The sequence below is a fragment of the Belonocnema kinseyi genome, chromosome 8 (assembly GCF_010883055.1).
Source record: "Belonocnema kinseyi isolate 2016_QV_RU_SX_M_011 chromosome 8, B_treatae_v1, whole genome shotgun sequence".
Taxonomy (NCBI): Eukaryota; Metazoa; Arthropoda; class Insecta; order Hymenoptera; family Cynipidae; genus Belonocnema; species Belonocnema kinseyi.
Window position 1 is genome coordinate 120285758 of NC_046664.1, and position 11603 is coordinate 120297360.

Sequence of the window (11603 nt, forward strand, 5' to 3'; positions counted from 1 at the left end):
TATATGCATATAAGCAACCTGCGATTTTGATGAAACTGTGTCTGCGTGGGTTTTTGGGGTCGCTAAATCCAAATTCGGTAACAGAATTTCAAAAACTCAAAATGGCGGATCCAATACGGCCGATCAAAAATTTTTATATTTATTGGATTCCTATAAAAGTGAGTATCTGACAGGTTTTGTAGTCCCTGAATCCTAATCTGACATAAAAGCTAAAAAATTAAAAATTTCTCATCCAAAATTTCAAACCATTGGAACTTCGTCAATTTATTTTTCCATCATTAAAAGTAACAGAATTTTAATTTCTCATAATACTTTAAAATGGTTAATTCGAACATTTTTCTATATGTATATTTCTGTTGTAGTTTTAAATACGTTTATCATTGATGATTAGTAAAGTGCACAATTTTTGTTACTGTTTAAATGTTCTGATTTGTCATCAATGTACCCACTTTTGTACCAAGAATGTTTGAGCAAATGTACGCACCTCGTTGAAGATAATTGGCTGCGAACCAAAGATTGCATTTTAATAATATTATTTCCTAAATGTAAATTTACCATATACATCCAGGGGTTAAATTTTGCCTGTAGTTTCTGTTTGTATTCTTCGTACATTGAAATGTTTGTTCTAGGGTGTAGTTTCTGCTACTATTCTAGGACAATGGCCACTCCATGCGTCAATTACTAAAACGCTGTTTGGTCCCATGTTTGGAAAATATATTTTCTCCAACCAAATTTTGAAAGGATCTAGAGGGAATATAATATCAATGTAATGCGAGAAATCGTTTTATAAATTCACATGCTTAAATTAAAAGTGTTGTTCGTAATTTTTCATACCTAAAGTAAGTTTCCCAGATTTTGATGCTTCCATATGAATATTTTCGGCCCTAAACAGATTAGTCTCTACTTGTGGTCTAAACTTTCCACTTCCTTCTTGCAAGACCATAAAAACAACGATGAAAAAAGTTTCTCTTCAACTGATATCAGCGGTTGTATTGTATAACTATGCGTTGTTGCTGACACTGACTGAACGAGGCATTGCATTTGTTTTTCTCCTTTGATGGCCAAAGTTCTTCCTGAATGCATTTCCAGCTGAAAGCCACTTTGTTTAGAATTGGAAACGTTTTTTAATCCAAATTCTCCTATCTGTTGTCTAAGACCAGTAATAAATTCTTCGGCTTTTTTCTCAACTCTTCAGTGTCTTCTTAAGATTTTAGAGTGACAAATTTATTAATCTCCCTGGATACTATTCTATGTGCACGCTTGAAACGTGTTAACCAGTGGTTTGAAGTGCTAAGTCTGAAATCTCTATGTCCTATTTCCTTCTGGGCTTGCAAGGCCCATCTCCATAAATCTCTGCCGTGAACAGCGAAGCCGGCGTCAAGTGCTGATTTAAAATTTTCCAATGTAAAGTCAAAAATTCTAGCAATCTTTTCCCTACAGGTTTGACCTTTATTCGATGACTGGGCCCAACGTCGCAATTATTTGGCAGGCGACACCCTCTTAAAATTCTTTCTTACAGTATCAATATTAAATTTTTTTTTGCCACAACTCCGGAATTCTACAAGTTATAATTTATAATCGTGAGATACTTCTTCTCTGTCTTCCGTACACTTAACTGTAGGTGCACTTGGCTACTGGGGTATAGTTTGCTGAATCACATCTTCTACTATTTCTGCATCTATATATTTATACGGTTCATAAAAATGTAAAGAATCCTCATTAATAACTTCAACATCACTGAATTCGTTCATTGCGTGTAACAAAACTCTTTCAATATGTCCTTTTAATTCGATTTCCTTATGACTTGTAGGAGAATCTTCTATTTTTAGTGATTGAAATGTGGCGAGTAGAAGACTAATGACATTCAGTGGATTGACCTTCACTTTCAGTCCAAAAATTACCCCATTACGTCCTATTTCAAATGGGGTATTCTATAAGCATTCTTTACAAACCGAACGAAAATCTAATTGTAAGACTTTTATTTACCGCTTATTTTTATTTTTTATAGAATATTCAATATTAAAATATAAAAATATCAAACATTCAATATAAAAATTGTGAAATATGATAATTCAGAATGGAAATTTATTCTTGACCGTGCATTGACCAGTTCTCCCTACATAGGGCATCGGTGTTAAAGAGCATTATTACACCCTTGTTAGGCACTTGCTAGTTTTTCCGGTCAGTGTCACACTAGGAATAGGATGAGCTGGCTGATGCCTCTGCAATCCCTCGTCATGATTTCCACACGGGGCATTGCAGAGTCAAAAGGAGTAAGCTAAAATGAGATAGTCACATATAGAGGCAGAAAGTGTTACATTAGTAAAGAAATAATTATGAAATATTATATTATTTTTCACCAAGTACTTACATTAAAGAGGTATTTACGTATGTCCGTATTGTAGATATACAACTTTCCTGCAAAATCACTCCCTGGAAACTTGACCGCTTCACGCAATTGTTTAAACTTTATTTTTATTCGTTGAGCGCTGTCGTCATATCGTTGTCGTATATTAATCGGCAGAAACTTATTTTTAGCACCATAAACATGTGAAGTTTACGCCCGTTTTAAAATACGATCCAGATCATAAAAATTGTGGGTTCGATAGTATTCTTCTTTTGATAATTAACCATTTTGAAGTATCATGAAAAATTAACTTTCTGTTAATTTTAATGGTGGAAAAAAGTCAGGGAAATAGGGGTTTTCATCTCTCATTATGCCGAAACTTTTCCAATTAGTTTTGTTCAAAAATATTATTTTCTTCTATGCGAAAAATCAAACCACCTCTTGACACTAACATATTTGGGGGGTTGTTTCACCCCCTTGAACCGTTTATTGGCCTATAAGATAACATACATGTCGCTTAGTTTTTGGTCCCCTACAATGTATATCAAGATCATTAAAATCGGGAAGGGGGGCACCGGTGGTACATTATCCAGATGTATTTAGGGGTAGTTACCCCCTACAATATGATTTTTGAAAAATTGCAAGAACACGCCAACTTAATTTTTTACTGTTTGGTAATATATATTTTTCAGATTTTTCCTTTTAATTGTGCCTTACTTTCCATTATTTTTGTCGTATGTAGGGCGTTGTTCACTCCCTAATTTAATTTTAATAAAGTCAGGGAAACAGGGTTTTTCATCTCTCATTATTCCGAAACTTTTCCAATAAGTTTTGTTAAAAATTATATTTTCTTCTATGTGAACCAATCAAACCACCTCTTGACACTAACACATTTTGGGGGTTGTTTCACCCCCTTAAATCGTTTATTGGTCGATAAGAAAAAATACGTTTTAATTTTCTTTTTGTTATTCAATGAGTTTCAATATCTTCCATATATTAAAATTAAAATTAAAATGTTTTATTAATTGAAATAAAGAAGGTTTGTTGCAGCAAAAAAATGTATTCAAATAAATCTTTTTGCTTCAATCAAAAAGATCTTTTTCTTAGTGTACTAAACTAAACTACTACCCCGAGTCGAAATTTAGACCCTACTTTGAAGCTGCAGCTCCTTATTAGAACCTGCTTTGACGCTATTTAAACTCATAGCCCCTGCTTTAAACTTTTATCTCCTAGAGAATTAAACATTACCCGTGCGGAAATTGCCTTATTTTGCCTTATTTAAAAAAGGCCCGACTCAGGTGCGGATCAGGATGCCTGATTAAAAAATTTACGTAACGGCCCTGATTAGGCCCGTGTACGACCCAAATAACCTCCCCTTATTATTGAGTAAGGCAGTCCGAATTTAACCGTAGTTACGGTCACTCCACAGCCCTGACAGGATACGGATCGGAGCGCCGCTGTTGCAGATCAAGCGTACTACAAGAGGCCCCAAGTTAAGGCACCGGACACCTACCTTTGTTTTTCCTTATTAAACGCGTTCAAATTGAATAATTTTTCAAAAAACATGGATCGTGAAAAAAGAAAAAAGATGTAAACAGAATTCGATCGAAAAAATGACGAGTAATTTAAAAAGCTTTGAAAGAATTAGATGTTAGCAGATTGTCTTCTTTAAATGAGTCTTCTATCTCTTCTGATACAATAGATCTGAAAGGTAAGTCACACAAATTAATTAATTAGTATTTTTCAATCAATAATTTTAGAGATAAGACATATCTGCAGAAGAAAAGTATCATTTATAATAGATAGGGCACTTTTATCAACACTTTCAATCAATTTAATAGAATAATGTATTGTCAACCTAACCTATAAAGCTGTCAAAAGTTGTTAAGATTAATGATTTGTGAAGAAGTATAATCGTAAATATTTACACAATGGAAATAACATTAGTTTCATTTTTATTTGCGCAGTAAGCTTACCCAGAGATTATGATACGATATTTAATAAATCGTGTGCATGTATGTATAACGTTTCTACATTATATCTTATATCTTGAAAACCAAGAAGAACCTAATTTTAAATTGAAACATTGAAATAATCTATCAGCATCTCAAATAAATAAACTGAAAAAATCAAAATAATAAACATGAATGATAATAATTATATACTAAACCCTTTTCAGCGATTTATTATTCTTTTAAAAATGTTTTGAGTATAAAAAATTTAATATAACCCGAGAATTATGTATTCTGAAACTCAATTTTTACATCAATTATTTTCTATTTTATTTCTCTGTTATAAATTCCTTTCTTTCACAATCGTAATTTTTCTTATTTTTATCTAATTATAATATGTATAGTAAATTTTAAACTATTTTTTACATGCATTTTTAATATCTAGCCTTTTATGATGAAGTTTAAGAGAGAATTTCCTAATTTAAAAAATACGTACATTTTATTGCACACAAAATTGTAATATTTTCCAAAATTCCACAGAAGTTGAAAAAACTACTGAGTCAGGTTCATCTTCCGTAAAAGTTGATATTGATTATGTGGAATTGGATATTGGATCTGACAGCAATGAAAGTCTTGATGAAAGTGAAGAGCAAATGTCATTAAATGGTTCTTCGGAAACTGAATATAATTTCGATTCTAATTCTGGCTCAAATGATGAAAAAGAAAATGACATAGCTAATGAGATACCCTTTCTTTCAGAAGACATAGAAGATTTGGATGAACGAGATATTCAAGAAATTCGACAATGGGCATTGAAACATAGGAGTCCTTTTACACACTTAGATGACTTGCTACAGATTTTGCGAACTAGATTGTTACCAACTCTACCTAAAAACGCAAAAACCTTCCTCAGAACGGTAGACGCCAAGTACAACATAGAGGAGATGGAAGATGCAAATAGTGGTTTCGGAGAATTCGTATATTTTGGCATTGATAACGGATTAAAAGAATGTATAAATGTTGGGCTACATGAAGATAATGGCTTCATAGAACTTCAATTTAATGTTGATCCCGTGCCACTAACTGAGTCTGGTACCTGACAGTTTATTCTAATTTTAGGTAAAGTTCATTTCGATCCGGATATTTATGAAGTATTTTCTGTAGCAGTCTATCATGGACAAGCTTAAGTAAAAAATGCAGAAATATTTTTGGAAAAGTTCGTGGATGAAATGAACAAATTACAAAGAGATGGTATAAATATTGAAAATAAAGGCTTTAATGTTCGATTAAAATGCTTCATCTGCGACACACCAGTACGATCATTTTTAAAGAACACCTTAAGCCATGGAGGGAAATACGCGTGTGAAAGGTGTGAAGTTGAAGGACATAAAGTGAACAATAGAATGGTTTATCCATCTACCGATTCAAAACTACGAACAACTGAATCGTTTATTAATCAATCGCAAGCTCAGCATCACCATCCAGGTCCTTCAATATTATAGAGAATCTTGGGAATAAATATAATTGCTTGGTTTGTTTTGGATTTCATGCATCTTTGTTGCATTGGAGTAATGAAAAAATTATTGGAGTACTGGCATGCAGGATTTTACGTTCAAAGGTACTTTGTCATCGAAATGCAATGCATGCAAAAAATTACTTGACAAGTTTTTTTATAGCTTTGAAAGATTTTTATGGTCCAGAGTCTCAAATTACAAATTGTCATCATTTAATTCATCTCACTGATGACGTGGTAAACATGGGATGCTGAACTCGTCTCACAGCATTTGCTTTCGAGAGTTACTTGGGAGGAATGAAAAAGTGGCTTCGTACCCCAAATGGACCGTTATCACAGTTATGTAGAAGGTATCACGAGCAGAAGTTTTTAAGAACGAAAATACCAACCTTACCACTCACTGTAGAAATTTGTCAAGAGAAAGATGAAAACATAAAAAGTATAAAATTCAAAGAAGTTGTTATTAGTGACTCGCTTCCTAATAATATAGTCATGTTAGACGACGCTACAGTCGTGATGATTAACAAAATGTTTGGAAATGCAAACAACTTGCAATTTGAAGGCCAAGCATGGTAAAAAGAAGCCTCTTTTCACATATGCAACGAACTCGACTCATTTAAAGATATGGGAATTGCAGCAGAAAGTAACTCCTTGAACAGTAACGTACCCTGTAAATAGAGTATCGTGTAAATTAGTTCAATTATGTTTAAGTTTTAAAGAAAATCAGTGCGAAAGAACTTTTTTCATTCCATTTCTGCATTAAAGATGCCAATTGTTTACATGTAATAAATAAATCATATAATTTTGGAATTCGTTCATTATTATTTTTATTTTAAAGTCAAATTAATTGTATTGTACTTTTAAAAAGTAAATATCTAATTTCAATATTTATTTAAAAGAAATCCATTTTATTTTTCAGTTTTGAAACAACTTTTTAAAACATTTCATTATTATAAAAATGTTAAATATTACATTTTTGAAAATAGAAGAAAAATTATTATTACAATATTATCGCAGATTTGTCATCGGTTCTAATAATTTGACTTGTGATTTTGTAAATAACAAAATATTAATATGCTAAATAATAATGTGAATAATTATTTGTCGTTAATAAAAATTTAAATTTGCGCGGCAGCGCGTGATGCGCTATTTTGCGCCTCGTTGATATTCGCGCGTTTTTTCGTACGTTCTTTTGTTTTCTCGCCGGTGAATCTTAGAATATGTCAACAGTGTCGATCCTTGCGCGTTTGTTCAGTTATAGATAGTTATCAGTGTAATAATAATTGAAGGTAAGAATTGCATATAATTTACATTTAACAATAATTTATCTGTCCTGGAAACAACAACTTTTCATAAAATTACCTCTTTTGTAGTAACTTTTTGAATTCTTGATTTTTAGGTTAGACGATCAATTGTTGATTATCATATTTGTCTTTGATTAAGATATTTAAAAGCCCATTAGGTTTTTAACAACAATTTATGCGAGATTTTCGAAACATTTTCTTACACCAACGGGTTTCAGAGAGGATAGACTGCGTAATAAAACTCTGTTTTAAATTGAGATACAATGCTTATTGTTTTCTTTTTAAGGTATGGAAGATGGATGCCCTCCAGGAATATTTATTAATGAAATTTATGCACGAAACGGCACAGGAAAAGAGGAAACCATTTGTGGATTGCACCAGGTCAGAATGAGTTCCTCTGTGTCCTACTAGACGTTGTTTGGTTACCAAATTTATGGGTCCTTCATATAACGAAGAAAATAATAATCTTCTGCAATCACTTTTAGAGTTAAAGGCCAGTGCACCAGCGGATCGGCTAACATTTTCAATTGAAGTAAAGGGACAAGCGGGTATGTAATTTTTCACTACAGGGCCGTACTTAAATTACGTATCGTATTATAGGCCATCTCTTAGACCCCCTCCCCACTGTAACAAACCTTAACAAAATATTTCTACCCCCCTCCCCCCTAACTCTGTACGTAATTTTTAGTTTCAAGAAATGTTTTGCTATTTATTGGTAGTAGAATTAGGCAGGGGTTTCGAAAGCATTTTTATAATCCTAAATCATTAATATTTAAATACTAGCATTTTAATCTTGTTGCACTTTTAACATACAATATTTTAACAGAATAAAACACTATTTCAGGCACAAATTTCAAATTTTCAAATTTATTAATTCATTACAAAAAAATTATTTTCTACTATAAAAGATGCCTTTTTAATAATTAAAACCAAAACGACGAATTTTTAACAGACAAAGAGTTTTTAGTAAAAATGAAAAAGATAAAATTTCATTCAAGAAATTAATCTTAAAACCAAAGAAACCAATAAACAGTCAAATTTTTCAAGCAAAAAATAATAATTCAAACCAAAAAATTACACCTTCATAACAAAAATGAAGTTTCGACTAAAAGAGATCAGTTTTTAAATCAAAAAGATAAATTTTTAATATCATAGTTGAATTTTAGTCCAAAAAAGATCCCAGTTAACTTTTTAATGTAAAAATCTGAATTAAAAAAAAAATAAGTTTCTACATAAACATTGAAATTTTTATTCAAAACGGTGCATTTTTTCAACCAAAAATATGTATTTTTAACAAAATAAATAAATTCTCTACTAAATAGTTGCATTTATATCCAAGAGAGATTAAATTTGTACTAAAACAGATACATTTTTTATATAAAAAGAAAAACTTTTTTTTTGGTTGAACTTTCATCTAGAACTCAACTAGAACAGGTGAATTTTAAAATTAAAAAGACAAATTTTCAGAAAAGGGTTGAATTTTCATTAAAATATTTCAAATTGCTTTTCAATACATTTTTATCCAAGAAAGATGCAATATTTCTACTAAGAATATAAACTTTTAAATAAAAAAATAAAAAAATTTAAGAAAAAAGAGTTTTTATCTAAAAAAGATCTCAGTCGACTTATCAGAAACAAAATATAAATTTAAACAAAAGGTTAATGTTTTACAAAAGAGTTGAATTTGCACCCGAGTGAAAAACCCCTCCCCCTACCGTAACCATTAGTAAAAAATTGTCTCTCCCCTTTCTTAAGATGCTACGTAATTTAAGTACGACCCCTGAACCTTGAACACTTTAAATTGAAAATTCAGTAATTAACAAAACTTTTGGTTTGATAGTTTACAAATTTAATGTACGTCATTTTGAAATACCGAATTTATAGCACATGATTTTTTTTAAAATAAATATATTAAAATTAAAAGTTATGTGTTGTAAGAAAGCAATACAGCAAAAGTTAAAAAAATTGAATTTCGCTTTTTAAAAGTACAATACAACTAATTCTGTTAAAATTTTTTAGATACTTACGAAGAAGCAATGCAGAAATTGGCTCGTTTAGAAGTGACAGAATTCGTATTCACGACAGACTCTGAGGTTGATCCTCACAGAGAAGCTGATATTATATAAAACAAATTGAAAACCAAAAAATTGAATATTACAGAAAATACAAAAAAAGTTATTAATTCTGCACCTGCTATGGAATCGGACTAGGACACTTATTCACCACAATATGATATCACAGACTCAGACTCATCATGTGCTTAAAAAAAGACAAACATTAAGACTATAAAGAAGAAAAACAAAGATAAAAAGCGGAAGTTTCCAAAACTTTCAACAAAATGTTTACCCGCACTAAAAAAAATTAGAGGGATGAAAAACCCCAAGTACATTACAGACTTTAAGTAACGTTAGTACAAATAGTACTAAGTCTTTTAAAAAATTTGAAAATCGCACTGATTTATCTTTGAAGAATAGTGAAGTGAAAGCAAATAGAAATAGTACGAAATTGATAGAAGAACAAGACTTTATTAATAACGATAAACTAGGGAATAATTTAGATGTTCCTAAAAAGAAAAAAGTTTTGAGGAAAGATGGTCATCAACTAATTTATTAATATTCATTAATTATATTGTAATTATTTGTCTGCTTTGAATTTTTATTGATTTTGATTGAAAATGTTATTAACTTCAAACCTATTTATAAAATATAATTCACGACTATTTTCAGATCTTCCTCTTGTTTTATCAGCGTTGAAGGGACTATCTGTCGACGTACAGGAAATTTTAGCAAATCAGAGGTCCATTTTACTTCATTTAGGACAAAGAGAAACGGCTACAAAAAATTTATTTACTGACAAGTACAAACTAGAAATACCATTTCAGAGTACTGAACAATTTGATGAGTTTAACGAAAAATTGATGATGAGTTTCGGACAGAATTTGTAAGTATTTTAATTTTATATCGTACAAATTCTTAATTATTAACATATTACATTTAAACAACAATTAATTTTTTTAATCATTTACTTTTATTTTTTCAGTCGTTTTCTTTACATTACCTCTTTGATCGAGAGTTAAATGCATCAAAAACTTTAACAAATGTTTTAAAGAAATATCTCAGCCGAAATGTGATACTGAAATTTACGGCAAAGAAAACGATTTCTGGCAAACTGATCCTGAAGGGAACTTATTTTTATGAGTGTATCTCAGGTGAGATTCATGACTTTTGTGAAACATTTGCTATACTTAATTCATACATACACATTATATATGAACAAAAATATACATATAATTTTTTTCTTTTTTTTCAGGTGTGATTATACAGACTCACGGACGTCCTGATGAAAAGCCATTAACTGAGGATAACATTTGATGTTTAATTAATAAAGTTTTTAATAATGCTAAGGACTGGGAGCGTGAGAAGCAGAAAAAAGAGTTGCTTTGCAAAACAGACTGTGCGATAAATCAGTTCGGGGTAAGGCCAAGGAATTTCAAGATCCATTGCCATATTTAATAATCTAGTTTAACAAATTAGCCTGAAAAAAATTATTGCAAAACGTATTGCTTCATTCTGCAATTGCTATTATTTCTCATAAAAACCTTTGTTGAAAGGTTTATAGTCTAACAAAAATTTAACCAAAGTTAAAAAAAAATGTATATAAAGTACTTTATATTACGATATAATGATATAACTTATTTATGATGTGAACTATTCAAAGTTTTAAAATAAAATATATTTAATTATTTAAGTATCCACTACATTTTTATTGAGTTTTCCTGCTGGAGTTCATCATTTATTACATTATAATTGAAAAATAATAATGTAAGGAATTTGATAGAAAATATATACACGGCCCGGAGAAGGGCCGTACTTATTTTAAAGGCACAGGAAAGGTTACTTGATGCGGACCGTCTAAGGTTGGCTACATACGTCCCTTCTCATTCCGAGCATGACGAAGCACCATCAGGGCATGATAGGATTTCCGTTATCCGGGCCTTAAATAAAATAAGGCAACCTTATCAGGACCTGGTAGTGCCCTAATTTATATTTCTGCACGGGTAGAGCCTACTTGGATGCTGTAACACCTTTCTGAAGCTACTTTGAATCTTTAGGGCCTACATTTTCATAACTCAAGACTGAACGTACTGAACGTACACTCAATTAACAAAAATATCTTATTCAAGATTCAAACTAATTGTTATTAATTGTTTATATATAAATCAATATTTCTTTGCAATGCTTAATCACAGAAAAATATTTTCTCTTAACTGAAAATGCTGAAAATTTGTATGAGAATGATATTCATCATGGAAAATTACTAAATATTGTCGATTAATAAGCCATTATAAACATTTTTACCAATAATTAATGAAAGTGTGTGTATGAAACAGTCATGTAGATGACTGTGAATCAGAACATATGGTAAGAATAACATATTTTTTATCACTTACAACAAATATTATAGATAAAATAAAAAAATTTGCAAAA

At 30.8% G+C, this 11603-nt stretch overlaps 1 protein-coding gene and 1 long non-coding RNA gene across 2 annotated transcripts in view; both read left to right on the forward strand.

Moving 5' to 3' along the window:
• LOC117178299 overlaps window positions 1–10598 on the forward strand; it is a 13452-nt gene extending 2854 nt beyond the window's left edge. Inside the window, exons 2-6 of the long non-coding RNA XR_004467827.1 lie at window positions 7403–7664; window positions 9136–9746; window positions 9843–10056; window positions 10156–10324; window positions 10426–10598. This is a non-coding gene — a long non-coding RNA (uncharacterized LOC117178299). The remainder of the gene's footprint in view (window positions 1–7402; window positions 7665–9135; window positions 9747–9842; window positions 10057–10155; window positions 10325–10425) is intronic.
• LOC117178298 (dachshund homolog 2) overlaps window positions 1–11603 on the forward strand; it is a 1316001-nt gene that overhangs the window by 1054673 nt on the left and 249725 nt on the right. The gene's annotated exons all lie outside the window — the stretch shown is intronic.